General features: G+C 40.4%; 1 protein-coding gene across 1 annotated transcript in view; it reads left to right on the top strand.

Annotated features, from left to right (window-relative positions):
* Positions 1-20,111, top strand: part of LOC113113511 (X-linked interleukin-1 receptor accessory protein-like 2) — a 201,463-nt gene that overhangs the window by 116,691 nt on the left and 64,661 nt on the right. The window lies entirely within an intron of this gene.

Raw genomic sequence — 20,111 nt, 5'->3', positions numbered from 1 at the left:
CTCGCTTAGCACGAGCGACTCTGAATATCGTGTGTAATCAGTCCAATGGAAGAGCGCGACGTCACAGTCGAGGTGGCGTAAGCGGGCAAGGAAGCTATAAAAGCACATGCCGCGCAGCTGGCGTCAGCTTTGAATACCATCAAGCGCCGGCAGGGGTGCCGGGGGTATGGCTCCGAGACGCAGCGTCTCGTTCCCTCGAGGAACTAGGGTTACATACGTGACCTAGAGACGTTCCTCTTCAGGAAATCAAGCTGTGTCGAACAACGCTTTGGGGAATGAGTACCAACGCCGCCAGACTACCAAACCTCTGACTAGGGTTTATCCAAAGAGCACAGCTTAGGATGAGAGGACAGAAGCACCTGGAGTCACTGGAATGTCTAGGCCATAGAATTTAACAAACGTAGAAGGCGTGGACCACCCTGCAGCATTGCAGATGTCCAGCATGGATACACCTGCTAGGAAGGCCTTGGAGGCTGCCATATCCCGAGTAGAGTGAGCCTTGGCTCCCGACAGTGGGGGACGACCAGAGGACTCATAGGTGGCATTGATAGCCTCGACTCTCCAACGACTAATAGTCTGCTTAGAAGCAGGAGAACCCCTCTTGGGGGGACCGTAGCATACCAGCAATTGGTCAGTTTTTCTCCACATGGCAGCTCTGTGGACTTATGCGTCCAGCGCTCGAACTGGACACATACAGTTTAGCTTCGCTTGGTTGGGCTCCCGAAAGGGAGGAGGACAGAAGACCTGCAGCACTACAGGTCGTGGTTTAACAGAGGGAACCTTAGGAACATATCCCGCTCGAGGGTATATGAACGCTTTGGTCGTGCCAGGTGCAAACTCAAGATAAGTGGGGGCCACAGAGAGGGCCTGAAGATCTCCTACTCTCCACATAGAGGTGATAGCCAACAGAAAGGAGGTTTTAAGTGTAAGATGTCTGTCTGAAATATATGGTGGTTTGCACATTACCTCTAACACCACAGCCAAGTCCCACAGGGGAATACGGGACAGTACTGGAGGTCTCAGCCTCAGCGCACCATGGAGGAAACGTGTAACTAGGGGGTGTCTTCCCATAGACTGGCCATCGAGAAGGGTGTGGTAGGCTGCAATGGCCACCATGTAAACCTTCAGCATGGAGTGGGTCAACCCTGCAGAGAGCCTGGCCTGTAGAAACTCCAGAACTGTACCAACTGGGCAGTTTGCTGGGTCTAGCTGGCGGTCTCTGCACCATGAGGTGAAAAGTTTCCACCTCAGGGTGTACAGTTTCCTCGTTGAGGGAGTTCTGAATTGGAGGAGGGTCTCAACAACCTTGGTTGAGAGACCGGCTGCTAACAGTTGTGCCCCCTCAGGGGCCACAGCCACAGCTTCCACAACTCTGAGCGAGGGTGAATTATCGTGCCCTTCGCCTTTGAGAGTAGGTCTGTCCTGACCGGTATCTCCCATGGAGAGCTGTCGAGGAGCGAGACCAAGTCTGCGAACCATACTCGGCCCGGCCAGAATGGGGCTACTAATAACAGATGTACCCCGTCCCGGCTTACTCTCGCCAGAACTCCCGGGAGCAGAGCAATAGGGGGAAAGGCATACAGACGAAGCCTCTGCCAGGTCTGTACCATGGCGTCCAGTCCAAGAGGAGCAGGATGAGGTAGAGAGAACCAAAGGGGACATTGTGATGTCTCTTGAGTCTCTTCCCAGGAATATATACTGCTCTTAATGAGAGGAGTTTGCTCTGGGACCACACCAAGATCTGGTGCGCCAGCTTGTACAAAGGGCGCAAACACAGACCTCCCACTGATGTGTTGTCGGTGCGCACCAACATAAGGTGACCCCTTAGATCTGGGAGGAAGTACTTCAGTGCACGATAAACTGCTAGCATTTCTAGACAATTGATAGGCCATGTTAGATGGTGAACGCTCCACAGACCACGGGCAGGGTGGCCACTCATGACTGCACCCCAGCCGGTGAGAGATGCGTCCATCGCTAGTATTACACTGTGACAAGGAGCTCCCAGCACCGGGCCCTGATTCAAGAACCAAGGTTTCTTCCACATGTCGGAGGCAGCGCCGCGTGACCTTGATAGTCGCAACCTGCTCTGACTGAGCTAAAAACAACCAATTGTCGATATAGTTGAGAATGCGGATGCGCTGCATGCGCAGGGGAACCAGAGCCACGTCTACACGTTTTGTGAACGTGCAGGGTGAGAGTGCAAGGCTGAAGGGAAGTACTTGATATTGGTAAGCTTCGCCCCCGAAAGCGAACCTCAGAAACTTCCTGTGTTGTGGAAGGATGGATATGTGGAAGTATGCATCTTTGAGATCTATTGTTACAAACCAGTCCTCAGACCTGATCTGAGCTACAACATGCTTGATTGTGAGCATTTTGAACTTCAATCTCATAACTGAACGATTTAAGACCCTCAAGTCTATAATTGGAACTATGAAATACCGGCTGTAAAATCCGGACTCCCTGTCTTGAGGAGGGACCACCTCGATGGCCTCCTTCTCTTTTAGGGTTTTCACTTCCTGTTACATAACCAGACCCTGCCTGGAGCCGACTATCGTCGGGATGACCCCGTTGAATATTGGCGGCGCATAGCCGAACTGAATATGGTAGCCTTTTTCTACTGTGTGCAGGACCCATTGATATACATTTGACAGTAGTTTCCTTGCTGCTAAATAATCTACTAATGGAATCAGTCTCTCAAGACTGACTTCTGGTGTAAGAGGCCCCCGCAGGTGCCGTGAGCGTCTCAGCCCCGCTACGCGCACAGGCGGAAGATACTGAGACCAATGCTTGCTGTCCCCGCTGCGCCCTGGAACATTGGCAGGGTTGGCAGATCGGCCCCCAGAGGGCACTGAGGCGAGACGGGCACCGTGTACTGCGGTGTGTACCACTCTACCCCAGCAGAGGCTGCCCTCTGAAAGCCGAACAGGCCAGTAGACTGAATCGGGGCGTCCATGAGGCAAACCCTGTCCCACTCTTTCATACCTGACAGGGTCAACCATAAGTGCCTCTCCGCGGCCACCATAGCTGCCATGGACCGCCCAATCGCTCGGGCGGTCTCCTTGGTGGCGCGGAGGGAGAGATCAGAAGAGGTCCTGAAGAGGAACTGCTGTCCAAACTGAGTTTAAAATGATGTTACAGCATCTTGATCAAGTCTTGACCAATACAGTATTTGATGTCAAACTGATATAAAGGTGCCCACTGGGTTATATTGTATACTATAGCAGTGTTAGATGAGCCACACACCCATAATCCAAGGTTTAACTGATCTGTCTCTGGAACATCTTGACTATGACACTACATTACGTTCCTTATCAAAGTTTTTAGTATCTATTTATTAATGATGGATTTGTGGATAAATGTTAAAGGGTTACTACATCCACCACATATTTAACATTTTGTCAAAAATTACACACCCTTGTACCAAACGCGTAAGACCTTCGTTCCAATCTTCGGAAAACACAAATTAAGATATTTCAGATGAAATCCGAGAGCTCTCTGGCCCTCGATAGACAGCAATGTATTTAAAGGGTTACTCCAGCCCAAATTAAAAACTTTGTCATCAGTTACTTACCCCCATGTTGTTCCAAACCCATAAAAGCTTTGTTCATCTTGGGAACACAATTTAAGATATTTTGGATGACAACTGGGAGGCCTGTTGTCCCATAGACTGCCAAGTAAAATATACTGTCAAGTTCCAGAAAAGTATGAAAGACATCGTCAGAATAGTCCATCTGCCATCAGTGGTTCAATCTGAGTTTAATGAAGTGATGAGAACACTTTTGCTGTGCAAAGAAAACAAAAACAACTTTACAATTACTTTATTCAACAATTTGTCTCTTTTACATCAGCGTAGCACCATTTATTCACTGGACGCAAATAGTGTACGTTGTTCTGTGTCAGCTGCGCCAGAACAGAAGACAGAACAGGAGACAGAACACACGTACACTATTAGAGGAGAGCTCCGTGTACTGAACAGTGCAGTCGCGTTATTTTTCAGCTGTCAAAGAAAGTCATGTTCAGTCATAGGTTTACTGCAGGAATTGTGTCTGTGTACAGTAGCTCAGACTGTTGGGACTGTATTGTGAGAGTGACACCATTGTTTGAGTCGTGAGCGTCTCCTCACTGAATGCAGTCGCATCAAAGGTGAAGTTAATAGAGTTTGATTCTAGCTCTGCAATTTAAACTGAGAGTTTGCTTCTTTTATGTTATTTGATTATACAAGGCATTCCCATACTTTTCAGTTATTTGTTGTTGAGGAAGCTGATGTCATGCTGTCCTGGATTTGATGGACACTAAATCGTTTGCAGAGTTTACTAATACCATTAAGCCTGAATTATCCAAAGCATGTCTGATATCTGAACCCATCTGAAACTTTGACTTTGTAAGTGGCTACAGAGAAAGACAGCTCGTCAGTGCCGGGGAAACTACTTTAAATCCAACTTGACAAACTACAAGCGACACACCATTTAAAGAAGTTCAACTATAGACTAGAAAACATTGTGGAAAAATAGTCAGCAATATAACAAGCTACTAACAAAAAGAGTGCAGTGGTTACTTTGACGCTATAGAAGGGTTTATCCATTAGATTAGAAATGACTTCGGAATGAAAAGCACTTTAAATATGCAGTACATGCTGAAAAACACATGCTGTCAAATGAACATGAAATCATTCCCAAGGATTTGCAGTGGTAAAGTGTTTCTGTAGTACAGAACTGTGCACAAGCTGTTGAATTGAAAGATTGTCTTCATCACTTGTAAATAGTAGCATATATTCTAGTTTATTGTCATGAGAGTTTTCTGGGTGAATATTCCACTTCATTCAGTGCTCGTTGTGTTCTGTGCTTTGCAGAATCCTGATACTGTTATCATTTAATTTACTGTTGTTGTTTTTTTACTATCAGGGCTCAAGTAAACATTGTCTCAGTTCAGTAATTTTGCGTAGCATCTGATGCACTCTTTGAGAAGAACTGACTGACAAGAGTTTATAACGCTCAGCCCAGCAGGCTGGGTTACTAAAATTGAAATGTGGTCTGACTTTTCTGTGTGAGAGTTAAAACGTGTTGAAAGAATTACATATAACAGATATACGGATAATAAGATTGGTGTATTTACAGGTTCACAATAAAATACTTTCAAAACAACACAATAAAACCAGGTAAACTCAGTCTGTTAAAAGAATACAGTTATATTGTCCATACCCTAAAAACAGTCCAAGTGTCCCAGTGTGTCGTTGAGTCCCAATGTGAGTGTCCCCCTGTGTATATACAATCCAAGTTGCTGTAAGGCCCAATCTACCCCTTAGCCCTTCCCCTTTCCCCTTTATCTCAATTCTCTTTTGGTTGGAGGGGTAGGGGTAAGGGGAAGGGCCAAATAGCCCTTCAAACAAAGATTTTTCGGAACCACACTTCAAATGAAGGGGTATGAATTATCTCGGCAACATGGCTGCTTCAGCGAACAAAAAGACACATAAATGTAAGCTTTTTTGCATAAATAAAGATTTTAACAAAAAGTAATCATTTGTTTTATGTAACATTCATGCATGTATTTGTGTCTGTGTGTTTCTCTTTTTAGAGAGTGAGTTTACTTAAAAACAACGATTGTATCCTCTCGTCGCTGGAAAATACAATGTAGTGATTCAGTATTTTAACTGTATTTAATAAAAGTCATGGGGCAGCGTTGACAAGTTTATTTTCTCCTGGATGTGTGAGCTGCGTGATTTTCGATATGTGTGTCTGTGTGTGTGTCTGTGTGTGTGTGTGTGTGTGTGTGTGTGTGTAAGCAGCTCACTAAGTGATCCGGAAAGGTAAGTCGGTAAGCCGTAGTTCACTGACAATCTACACCAAATCAATTTCAAAATCAGAGGCGATTCTTTGAAAGGGATTTTGTGTAGCTTGTCAGTGGACTATGGCTCTGTGTAGTAAAGTCCAACCAGTGGAAAAAGGAAAGAACGGAGAAGATGTTGGTGACATCAGGCCCTGTTGATGTCTCGGAGAATGTTGTTCCGTCCTTCGCTCTGTCATCGGTCAGCGAAGTTGCTGAGACGGTGGAACAGTAAAGTGGAGGTGAAGCAGAGCTGATGATGGAGGGCACAGGGTTGGAAGGGAGACAGTGGGTTCTGGAAGTTTCTTCTTTTCCTTCATTTGTTTTACCAACTGTTTATCTCTCCTCCTAAAACACTCCACAACCCCTTTCTCTAAAGTCACCATTTTCTCCTTCACATACTCCTCCACCTTATCAAATTTTAACTCCATACTCTCTCTAAAACACAGTTCATGGTTAAAATGACTTTTCAGTATTTAAAATCCTTCTCCAGTTTTAAAACAATGTTTTTAAGAGAAAGTACTTCAGCACGAAGCTGGTCACAGTCACAGTGGTGTAAAATCCATTCATCATTAAAAATCGAGTTTTAAAAGCAGCAGCACTTTCAAAATGGGTCATCATCTATTAACACTTTCTCAACACATTTTAAAATCTTAAAACAATCCCTGTACTGACCACCATATGATCTTAGCCATTTTATTCCTCTTAAACATTTTAATGTATGTCTTCAAATGAGAAATTAACAGTATAAAAGAGGCAGCATGGCAGACAGACAGTGTCTTTGACCAAAAGCTGGATGAGGAGTTACCTTTGTGGACTTACCATTCCAGAACCACACTTGGATTATCACCTTCTTTGGATTGTGTATACACCAGTGGACACTTCTCACATTCACATTGGGACTTGCAGCAGACTGGTATTCTTAAGGACTGTTTTAATGCTATGCAAAGACTGTGCTTTTATTAGCCTAGGATTTATTGTGTTGTTTTAAGTCTCTTGTGAACATTGTAAATACATATTTGATTTTCACTTTTAACCTTGTTGTCTGACCCATCTTTTTTTAACACTCAAAGCCCTCACACAGTTTAATCTGACCCCATTTTAAATTAATGTAATTCAGCCAATAAGGCCGATCGTTACAAGTTTATATTCTAAGAAAACGCTCTGATCATGCTACACTGCTATACTTAGTCAAAACCCTGCAGTAGTTTTAAAGTATTAAACTCCTGTTAGAGGCAAAACAAATCTGATCAAAATATCAGACATATTCCTCGCCTATAATAAGAGATAAGGTTCATAATCTTAGCCCATCATGCACTGCATGTTTTTCTGTAAAATCTGTTGACTGCTTAAAATCTGCTAGTGATGTATGGGTTTTTAGTCAGATGCAGATTCATTGATGGACAGTCATCGTCTGCTCTCAAGCTTGTAGATTTGTTGTCCCTGGCTTCAGTCTAATCAGAAATATACAGAAGTACATGCATAATGTGCACTGTCAAATGCATACTACTTTGAAAAACAGTAGATAGTGTGTCATTCCAAACTCCAAAAAACATTTTTTAGGCAATATTTGAAATGAGAAAAACCGAGATGCAGGAATATAAAACAGCTTTAATTCACACCCGAGTACCTACGCTTCTGCAAGAGGAAAGCTGAAGGAAGGCCTCGAGGAAACCCAGGGCTCAGAAAAGAGTTCACTCTCACACTGCGGCTGAAGGGCAATTTGTGTACAACATCTGAACAGAGGCAGCTGTGAGTGAAGGGACAGGATCTGTTTTCTCCAAGCTCTGATTGCTGCTGGATGGTTAATTCACTGTTTCTATTTCAGGTCCTGCAAACCAGTCTGGCAGTGAATAAAACACAAAGTGACAAAGTGCACAGTCTCAGAGCCACAAAACTAAACGTGAGCAGCTATTATCTAACGTACAACATCTGCGTGTTATCACAGAAATTACAGAGTAAAGCTCCTGAAACACATCCAGCTGTTCATCAAACTACAGTGTTCAGCTCTTTCAAACGAGTTAAAGCTTTAGCTATCACAAACTAACAATGAACAGTGTTTCACAGCATTAATAATAATTATTGCAGGTCTGTGTAAGTTTGTATTTCTCTGTTTTTATTGACTGTGCAGAACTGAATCTTTTTTTGCAGGTGAGATGAGTAAATACATGTTGACATTAAGTCTACAGAGGTGCCTTTTTTAGTATAGTTTTTACTATGAAGGGCCAAAAATCAGACTTGATGAGGGACATGGGTCAAAAACAAACATTGCATTATTCCACAGTGTATTATGTTAAAATGAAAGTTTACATGATTCCTATAATTTATGAGTTCTTATAATATTCAAAAATTAATAAATTAAAAGAAAACATTCCTCATCTCTGTCTGCTCTGTGTTAGTGTGTGTATGTGAAGGAGCTGCATGAGGAGACAACTTTAGAGGCAACTTTTAAACACACACACATACACACACACACGCACACATAAACAAAAACACAGTATTTTTCACACAATTCACCTATCTGTATGCCGCTGTTTTTCACTGTCACAAAAACGGGCTGATGACTTCCTTGTTCTATGAAGCCTCTCCTTCAGAAATATGTAACGAGTTCTGATTGGGCGAGCGGTTCCTGTGCTGTGATTCGACAACAGCTGAGAGCACACTGCCCTCCTGGAAACGCGATTGGACTAGAACGCACGCTGGAGATATATTTATAATCACAGGAGCGTTTTTACTGACGAGATGCGCATGAAAACCGCATTCGATTTTTTGCACAGCCCTACCATCTAGTTACTAAAGCTAAACAGCGTTGCCCTTTGTGTAATAAGTTACAGAAACTGTTAAACACACCAACTTAAATAATAAAATACACTTACCGCTCGTGATCCATAAACAAGGCGTTTATTTCAAGAATAATCTTTTTGCGAATCCGGCATTAAACTGATTGAGATTGAGAAAGCTGTCCTCAGCAAAATGTGCAGCACATAGTTTTACATGTGGATTATAATTTTCGGGAACCGAGTTAAACATCAATTGTAACCATTAATCTCAAAGTACAGCGTCCCTGGGAAGCCCAAACAAAGATGATTGGACTCCGAGATGAAAATAACAGCGTTTCAACGACACGGCGACAAAAACAAACAGCTCTTCCTTCTTCTCCATCGGAGCGCAACAAGACCACATCCCCTGTTTGTGAATTCATGTGGGCGGAGGTTAGTCAAAAAAACTGTTTTAGTGACGTCATTCCTGCAGGAACTAGAGGGGTGTAGTCCAAACGGGTCGTTTTTTGTAGGCGAATTCTTTTAAATGAAATATCTCGCTTGGCATTGAACTTTGAGCTTTAGAATTTTACAGATATTATTTATACTCTAACAACAACATTACACACTAACTAAAGTTTAAAACATGGGATCACGAAGAACAGGACCTTTAAGTATGAAAACAGGAAACCAAAGCCAAAACATGGATATTTTAGGCAATATAGAAATCCTGGCCAGGACGTGTCCTGGGAAAATGCCATGTTTGGTCACCCTACTTTTAGCCAAATAAATGAACAAGTTGAAACAAGATGGATATAATTAGTAAAAAATATACAGCCATACCAAGACTCCATACAGTAAATAACAACATGAGATGAAATAACCTACTGATTTCAGTTTAAACAGTTTAAAAACTGTACCTGTTTACTTTGATCTTATAATCTATGACAGTGTGCAAACATGAACAATATCTGCATACTCTTACTGTTGATATGAATGTGATCAGACATATTATCATGCTGTACATGATTGATCATATTAGGGCAGCAGTAATGTGCCTCGGCTGAAGGATTCAACACTTCTTCATCACACAGTACATACTCTGACTCGACTAGTGGCAGTGTTTCAAGAAGAATTCCTTCTAATTCAATCAAGCTAATTAAGAGGATAATTAGAGACAGCTGGTTAACTCAGTCAGGCCTGATTGCAAGCCTTGTTCCATATTCATGTCCTCTCCTCGAATCTTTCCTTTGTGTTTTACAGTTTTGTTCCCCCAGCTGCTTACATACATTTCCAAAACATTGCCTCCTGTTTTTGATAATTTTACACACAGATCCAAGAACTGCACACAAAAAGCCTCACATGAAACCAGTGCCAGCCTGAGCCTCTTGGGGGCCCCCCTCCCACCACGCGGGGTCACCTGTGCTTCAGGATTATTGACACAAATGTCACGCTATAATGTTACATCATAAATGAATACAGCGAGGTTATGTATTAATACAAAATAAATAAATAAAAAGCAATACTTAACATACTTCACTCTTAAAGGGGGGGGGGGGGTGAAATGCTCGTTTTCACTCAATATCCTGTTAATCTTGAGTACCTATAGAGTAGTACTGCATCCTTCATAACTCCGAAAAGTCTTTAGTTTTATTATATTCATAAGAGAAAGATAGTCTGTACCGATTTTTTCCGGAAAAACACGAGCGGCTGGAGGCGTGACGTGTGGGCGGAGCTAAAGAATCACGAGCGCCAGTAGACTTTTGTGTTGAGAGCGTTTGGAAGCTGTGACATTACCGTGAGGAAAAAAACATCATCCAAAACAAACCATGGCTAACAGTCAGATTCAGCATATATTTATGATCCAGAATCAGATCCAGAGGCTGAAATTTAACAAGAGCAGCAGCAGCAACGACTCGCTCCGAGCGGGGCTCGAACCCGGGTCTCCGATGGGAGGGGGACGCACTAACAAGGAGGCAGAGATATTTGAAGCAGTTTTACTCACCGCATGCGGTTCCAACACACGATCGTGACCCTTTTTCGTTGGGACTGCATTATCCTTAAGAAATAAACGATACGCAAATCCGTCGTCAAACGTGAACAAGCATCTTCGAAATGCAGGGAACAAACACAAACACTTGCACAACTCCGTTGATGCTCTGTAAAAATAAACTCCATCCACTGGTCCCTTAATGCTGTTTCTCTTTTGGTAATCTGTGCAGGGTTGTCTTGCCCTGGCAACCAAAAACACACTTCTTTTGTGACTTTTCGCGACGCTCTCGCTCTGATCAGTGAAGTCTGTTGTGCTCTCAGTGCTCTGCTATACGGGAGCGCGCTCTTCCGGCAGAAGTGCCTCAGGACCCATATAAGTAAATTCCGCTCCATCTAACGTCACACAGAGCCATATTCGAAAAAAACTTTCCGAAACTTGTGACAAACCGCAAGGAGTATTTTTGGAACAGAAGAAACTTTGTCCATGTTTAGCATGGGAATCCAACTCTTTAACAGTGTAAAAAACTCAGTATGCATGAAATAGCATTTCACCCCCCCTTTAAACGTCTGAATACAAACTGTCACAAAACATGAAATAAATAATTAGCAAATGTGCATTAAATGTGCAACCTTTTAAATGAAACCAAAATAGACATACATTAATATAATAAAAAATATAATGTTACAAAAAATAGTTAAAAACCTAAATAAAGAAAGCAAACATAAGAACAGCTAGGATTCAACAATGACCTCAAAATTGGTTCCTTGCTAGCTTTTCAGGAGGCAAAGTCACTGATGACATCAGGACAGCAGGATTGTATTGTACTGCCCCCCTTCCTCAAATATGATGATGGAAAATAAACACATACTATAGGGGTGAAAATAGAACTTTAATTAAATAAAAGAGTAAATTAATAAATTGTATTATTTACTAATTACAATTGTAGCTCTCGACATTTATCTATGGCTATAGCTTTATTATGACTAATTTATTTCATAGTCTTAAGCATAAAGAAATCATGCAATGGGAAATTAGGACGTTTACTATGATAAAACCATGGTTTATTTTGTAAGGGTTGTGATATGCACGTTTTTTGTTGAAGAAATTATATAGGCTGTGTCATCTATAGCAAAAATGTAATAGCAGCAATTACATGGCATTTGGCTCCCTGTGCAGGCATTTGTAATAACATGTACATAAATTGTTTATTTTGTAAGTGTCTACAATATGTATTTTAACAGTGTTTTTATAAAACAATCATTATTGCCTCATTATATAATGCAATAATTTATATAAAGTCATTTTAAAGGGTATTGATGGCTATTTTAAAGGCTATTGATGGATATTAAAAAAAAACATTGACAGGAATGTGCCTGAAAGTGATAAATGGGCCTCGTTTTTACCTAAATGATTTATAATTTATTTTAATATATATTAAAAATGTATAAGGTGACTGCAAGTCTTTCTCCTCAAATGCTACTGAGCTTCAAATTTGCCTTTGAGCCCATGTGAAAAAGTAGCATAATTTACATATGATTTACAGTTTATTTTAATATATATCAAACATTCAATTCAGCTTTGCATTATAGCTGACACCTAGATGAACAATTACAGATGTTTTTATGACTGTAAGTCATTCTCCTGAAATGCTACTGATGTTAGAAAAGTGTATACCAATATCGCATGTAACTTTAGAGACGGTCCCTAAATTTGAGACTCGTCCAACGTCCAATGTCAAGCCAACTTTATGTCCTTTTCTTTTTTCTCTTTTCGGCACCAGAGGGATACATCCTTTTTGTGACATGGCTTATCATTTATTACAGTGATGCACACTTGCGCGCCGGCGCGAATTGTCAATGCATGTGAGGTGTCTATGCGAAACTGCGCATGACTCAAACGCTAGCAGACACAGCAGCAGTTGTCGGTAAATAAGAATTTTCTTGTCTTGAATTATTCATTTATTCGTTCATTATTCATTCATTCATTTATATCACTTGTTTAAGTTATTTAATTGTAAAAAAAAAAAAATGGGGGCCCCAAGCAGCTGCCTAGTTCTCTTACGCCTCGGGCCGGCCCTGCACGAAACATTGCATTCAGAATATCACCAACACATCTCAAATGCAAACATTTACAAACATCTTTGCAATAATATTCATTCCTGTTAGTTTTTTTTTTTGTGTGTGTGTTACTGTACATAAAAATAGTGTGTTGTGTTTTGCAAAAAGTGTTTTATGAAATGGAAAACTGAATCAAAGTCTGAGAATTAGTGTATGGTTTTACAGATTCGGCGTGTGCTTCTTCTGTTTGAGTGTCAGCTCTCAGAAACTGTGTTGTTATCAGTTAAACTAAGAAAGGATGAAATCCCTCTTAGGATGAAAGGAGGAAACTGGAGGACAGAGGAGTATGCCATTATGTTGTTGTTGTTGTGTGCGTGTGTGCGTGTGTGTGTGTGTGTGATACCGTGATTTTGCCTGGGTCTGTGTATGGCTGGAACTGTGTATCTTCACAATACAAATTGGTTTAATGTTTAGAAGTACAATAGAGTATAGAGCAGGGGTGTCAACCTCAGTTCCTGGGGGACCGGAGCCCTGCAGAGTTTAGAGCCAACACATATCTTGTAGTTTTCAATTAAGCCTGAAGGACTTGATTAGCTGGATCAGGTGTGTTTAATTAGGGTTGGATCTAAACTCTGCAGGGCTCCGGTCCTCCAGGAACTGAGGTTGACACCCCTGATATCGAGGATCTTAAATCTGGGGTTGTTTCTAGGGATATTGTTGAATTGTTAAATCGTTGGGAAAGCTTCAGTATATACAAAATTCTGCCGCTGGTGTGCTCACTTGTACTTCTCCTCGTGAACACATTACACCGGTTCTTTCACAATTACACTGACTTCCCGTAAATGCGAGAACTGATTTTAAAATTCTTATTTTAACATACAAGGCACTTCGTGGGACTGCACCTGAGTATCTTTGTGAACTCATCAGTCCTTATATTCCATCACGCTCTCTTCGCTCTACTAACTCTCTTTCACTTCACCAGCCATCATGTAAGCTAAAGACCATGGGGGAAAGAGCCTTTTCATATAAAGCCCCTAAGCTATGGAATGTACTTCCTCTGCACGTCAGAAATGCACCAGCGTCGGGTGATTTTAAAAAGTTGATTAAGTCACATTTATTTAAGACTGTCTTTCTCTAATGAATTGTTGTATTGCTTTTGGTGTTTTGTTTTATTTTATTTATTACTTTATTACTGTAGCGCTTTGGGTTTAAGAAAAGCACATTACAAATAAAATGCATTATTATTATTATATGTACAGTGCCACCAGCTGGAGAACACACGGCAATGACACTGCATTAATTCATATAATGATAATTCATATAATATAATAATAATTCATTGTGTTACAGTTTTTCTCTAGCACTAACACACAATTCAGTTCAATTGAACACAATCTCAAAACTACACACTAACGTCCAAGTCCAAATCAAATAGTTTCTTCAAAAACATGTTTTCTTTTGTCAGACTCAAACCTCAGATGACACACACACCTGACAAATACACACTACTTCACTGTCTGGAGAACACTAGTGAGTGAAATAGCAATCCTTTTGAGTCATTGACTGTCACAATATGCAATAAACTTAAAGAAAAGTTTTCTTTTATTGCACTACTGTAATCAGATCTTACACACTTAAACACACATTGGAATATACTGTCAGTTACTGTAATATACAGAAATCAATAAATCATGAAATTAAAAAACAAAACAAATAAATGTAATAATTAATTAACTCAGTCTCCTCTGCCAAACTGCATTACAGTATTAGTAGTGTCATGATTTGTTATAGCAGTTTCTTCTGACTGAAGACTTCTCTTCCTCCTCTAGACTCTGAGTTCTGCACAAATAGAGGACTAATAACTACAAATCATGAGTTATGGGATAATGAAAGTACTGCTGCTATGTATTGTAAATATAATGTATTGTGTGAGTATTATTGAAACCCTGTAGATGACTTCCCTCGTGGACAGTCCGTGCAGAAGAACATGCTTCGTAGCAAATGACCTTTGACCTCTTCCCCTTCATTTTTACTGTCCCCTCCTCTTCCTCTTTGATTCTGTGACGTCCGCCTCTAATTATTTACTCATGTTGCATGTAGCCGTGTAATAAGTGTCGGGGTTTATTCTGGATGTAAATTATCCCTTAGCAATCGAGAAGAACTGTAAGTTCATTAAAACAGCTGATTATTAGCATAAGGAAGATTTAGACAGCATTTAGAAATCTGCATATTTAGGGACACAAATTGAAATTTTATATTTGTCCAAAAACATGTGTCCAGAAAACACAATAAAAATGTTCTGTTCACGTGTGTAGACAAAATAAAGAAATCATTCTAATGTTCAGGACTATTTCAACCTCTGTCTCGTATGAAATATTTTAAATAATTATATCAGTCTCCTAATCAAACACATCAGTCATCACATTAGCTGTATTATATACTGAAGGTTAAATCATACTGGGATGTCATTAAAGGCGTTGTTTTCTCACAGAATTACTGTATATAGGTCAGTAAGAGTGATTTGACCCGGAGCACCAGACTGGTCAGACACAGCTCTGTTTAACACTGATAGATATAGACGTACACCAGCTACTGTCCATTTCACTCTCAGATGGGATTCCTGTACGTTTACAGCAGATCAGCTGTTCTTGTCCTGTTTAGTAACATGACTCCATGACGGGTGTCCTAAAGCACCTCTGGATCTGGATCTGAAGAAGAGAAGAGACTCAGCACATCCCTGTGTGTTCCCATCACAGCAGGGAGAACACAACCTCGGCTTTCATTTCTGATTATCTACTACTACTAAAGTAAGGTCGTGAACAAATGAAAAAGTAATAAAACGCATTAAAATGATGCAATTGATTATCTAAAATTATTTATGGTTCATCGAGTAAAAGTGGAATATTCATTATCTTAATCATCCACAACAAAGAGAAAAAACTAATAACTCTGCCTTCAGATACCGCACAACATTATATAATATATCAATATGTTATATAGCCTATTATATATAGGGAAAAAAATTAAAATAAAATAATATTATATATATATTTGATATGTTAATGAGGAAGCACTAATTTAAGAAAAACATTAGGTAATATATTATTCTTAAAAGGATAATTTCTTTTATTAGCATATATAAGAGTTATCTGTATAAATTATAAAACACAATGACAAGGTAATGTTTAACTTGCAAACGAACAATATACTTCACATTCTCAAGGATTAAAGATTAAATAAAATGTAAATGATTGTACAGTCTTCAGTTAGGTGTTGATATGCACTAAGCAGGTAAAAAACTAATGAACAGAAGAAGAAGAAAGAAACAGCTGTGTTTTATCTTAGCGTCTGTTTCTGTAGTGACTCGTCGATTCGTCGCTCTGTTGAGAATGAGTTGAGTCTTATCCAGGAACATACTCTGAGCTGAGTGAACTGACTCCCGGACATACCTCGAGTCAGCAAGGTTTGGGTTAATCAACCGAGAGTTCAGGGTTTAGTTCACGGTGAGTTAACCCTGCTTTCTGGAATACACCCCTGCTGGGTTTAGTACAGACGGGGATAAAACTAGTCCATGTCCAGGGTTAAATACACTTCTGGATCTATAATGTTGTGGCCTGTGTTTCTGCTGGAGGTCCTGGACGTCTTGTTCAGATACATCATGGATTCTATCAAATACAACAGATACAAACTCTGAACCTGACTGGATCTGTTAGAAATCTTCTAATGGAATATGTTTGGATCTTCCTTCGGGACAATATATTATATATATTGAATCACTGATTATGAATAGCAACACACAGTAGTTTGTTTCGTGCATCTGCTGGCACTCGATCTCTAATGATATGTGTGTCTACAATCAGAGCCCATCGCTGACATTATCCTCCGCGACACACCGTCAAACAAGCACAGCTTCACAGATGAAACTGACACACTCTTGATCAGCACTGACAGAGACGCTCCTAATATGACCAGCATAATTGAGCTATTTAAGATGAGAAGGGTCCGAGTGCCTCAAACGCCGCTCGCTCATTTATTCACTTAAATGATGCCTGTGGTACTTTTAGCCTTATATCTCTTGTTAATTTGCCTACAGGGACAATGGATGGAAATGACTCGCATAGCTAAAAGTGACACATTTATTAAAGTACTTTAATGAAGTGATTAGTTAATTAAGCCAGTGAACTCTGGTATATTCTTAGACCCTCACATGCAATGACAGATGACAGAATGACAGATTGGTGTTAATACCCATTAATAGATAGAAACCTACATCTCTTTCCAAAGGTTTATGGGAGGTCGAGATCACATGTCATCTCATATCACTTTAACTCATGCTGTGGTTTTTCTTTCTAATTCAGTCATCTTTAGCATGCCTTCCAGTTCTAGTATAACATACAGTTTTAATCAGATAACGAATCCTCATGTTATCATACCTCAACATTAATCTGAACATTTCTCTACACTGGAGGAAGCAGGTATTAGGGCATTTATAACCTCGCTTTTAAACTGGATTACTGTATAAGAGGAACTAAATTCATATTCAATTAGTGTAGGAATCATTCAGCACTCTTTGATGGGCTGTGAAATGTAAAATTGAAAGCCATGTATGACTGAATTTGGCTAATCATTGTATGATTACAGCGACTGTGAGATGACGGAGGTTAACCTCCCACACAAGTGCTGATGGGAGAGGAACGTCTCAGTGGTCACAATTAGGGTTCAGACGTGCTGTTTTGGATGTAAAATAATATCATTAATACCAGTAAACTGACTACCATGGACCTTAGAAAATCAAATAGCATCTTTCGTTTATATCCTCTCCTCCCATGATTGTTGTGTCTGAAATGGAAACCCCTACAAAACACAACACAAACTAACACAAGCAGTTAGCACCGGTGCATGCTGTCAGTAAATCTGAGCCCGAGTATTCATCTGAAAGTTGTTCTGTTCTTCTGTTTCACGGGGCAGAGATGTTCCTACAGGTCTCACAGATACACACTCCTGTCCTTATGCTCCTGGTTTCACTCAAATTAGAGACAGAGAAAACACCTAAAAGATCATTGACAGAGCGACAGTAAACTCCACCAAACACAAGGAGAGCAAACACACCGAACCTACGAAACACAAGATGAGCCATGAGCAGTGTGTGGTTAAAAAACAGGCATAACAGTCCTGGGAAATTATTATTATCATTATTTTATTATTGTTAGTCATTCAGCAGATGCTTTTATCCAAAGTGACTCACAAATGAGGACAGTGAAAGCTATTAAAATCAACAAAAGACATGCAGCTAGGTTATTTTATTATTATTATTTTATTATGTAATAAAAGGAAAACTGATGGGAAAGAAAAACAATAGAGCAAGCTAGTGTTAGAGTCACTTTTTGCTTTTGAAAATAAAATAAATGTTAAAATATACACACACACACACATATATATATATATATATTTTTTTTTTTTATTATTATTATTTTTTTTAACAAGCCGCTAGTAAATGAATACAGTGTAAGTCTGAAAGCGGTGAGTTTATTTGTGATGAAGATGACAGTATGTTTTCATCAGTTATTTTAACACAGATCACTGCATTTCTTACAGATTTCTGTTTATTCAGAATCAGACACACACAAACGAAGAAGCACTGTAAGATTAGATTTGTTGAAGAATGCATTATTGAGAGAGCCACTGCGTGTGAATAAGTGTAGTACTTCACTTATTCAACTAATGCTTCATTACTTAACGTTTTCAAAGCAACGAGTTACTTCAGTTTTTTTAAGTAAATTCAACTTATCTGGGTTTACAGTGTTGTAGAAATCTTCTAATATCAACTAATATCTATATCTAGAAGAAACCAACACATTCCTTGAGAACTAACTCTCTGCTCATGTCCATCACCTCATCATAGCTTCACATCCTTCATGATTTGAGTGATCCTTCTCTATCAAGCTAGCTAAATCTGTGAACATGAATTATTGCTGAATATGCAGTTATATTACGAGCCGCTGTCATGAATCGTACTCGTGATGGAGCGGTGGAGTGAAACTCAGAACTACATCACTCCTCTCACAGACTCTGGACATTACGGTCTTATCAAATAACTGTACAAAGCTCCGCCTGCTTCCGGTTTTATCCAAATATTGTCTTCGCTGCACTATGCACAATGTAAATCCAGTAAAAAAGTGAGCTTCTCTGACCTGTTCAGTGTCTGTGGGAACCAGGGTTATCAGAGAGGAGAACTTGGTGATGGCTTTCAAACACCTGAAGTCAGTGCAGGCATGTAAACCACCATCTTTCATCTCTGCAAAATAAATAATAATAATAATAAATAAAAACCCTGCCACAGCGGGAGAAGTTGATAATGGAGTGAAGCCCTGTTGTAAAGCCTCTACACAAGATGTTAATGAAGAGAACTGAAGTGGAGCGTCAGGGTCTGGGACACGATCTCCAGGAGATGAAGCATCACTGAGCAGCGGTCAGGAGTCCCCCCATGACAAACAGATGATGCTTCTCTTGATGCACCAACACCTGGTGGATGAATACACTGTAAACCCAGATAAATACATATGAAATTAAAGTAGTTGGATAACTTGTAACAAAGACTGCTTCACTTGTCACTTTGCAGATGTGCAGGTATGTGATGTTCGTCTGAGCATCCATCGACAGCCTTGTGTGTGAAGATCAGTCTTAGGTCAGGGACACAGATGCCCAACACAAGACAGACCTCGTTCAATCACCCCTAGCACGGATGCTACAGGAACACAATCAAACTATGGGTTAATCAGTGCCGTCTGTGCAGGATTCTTGAGTTCAGCACCAGGGCTCAGATATAGCTTTGGAGCTGTGTTTTAAAAAGTGAAAGTTTGGAGTGAGTTTTTAAAGGTTATTCTCTGACAGACTGAGAGTTCATCTCTCGTCCTAATGAGACAGACCTCAAGCATCCGGTTGAGGTCTTCAGGACATCAGCCTGCAGAAGACCACATCAGCATCTGTGGTCTGTTTAGATGGCCCACTTCTCCATTAGCGGGAAAATAAAGACACACAGTCAATATGAAAATGAATTAGCCCAGACTGACACGTACTGTTCCAGCGCTGCTCTCATCGATGCAGCAGTAATACAGAAGAATGCATAGAGACACAGCCAGAACAGCAGGACGCCTTTCTCAGTCAACAATCAATACAGCCCGGTTCAATACAGTTTAACCCATTACACAGCAGCGGCTAATGAGCACAGCATACACAGCAGCGGTGATAGAGCTTCAGTCCGGACCTGCAGCACAGGGGTTAATACTACAGCTCTTCTAATGGGCTGGCTTTATTACATTTAACTGAGTTAAAAAGAGAGAGAGAGATGTGAGGTGTTGTGAACGGTGTTGGATCAGCTCCAGTCTTGAGTTTGTAGTATCTGTGATGTGTCAGAAGGATCACACTCCAGCATCACTGACGATGAAGACTCATTAGCGCTCAAACACTAGCCTAATGTCCTAA

The sequence above is a fragment of the Carassius auratus genome, chromosome 14 (genome assembly GCF_003368295.1).
Source record: "Carassius auratus strain Wakin chromosome 14, ASM336829v1, whole genome shotgun sequence".
In the NCBI taxonomy this organism is placed as follows: Eukaryota; Metazoa; Chordata; class Actinopteri; order Cypriniformes; family Cyprinidae; genus Carassius; species Carassius auratus.
The sequence above is the reverse complement of the archived record's forward strand: the minus strand, read 5'-3'. Positions and strand labels throughout refer to the sequence as shown.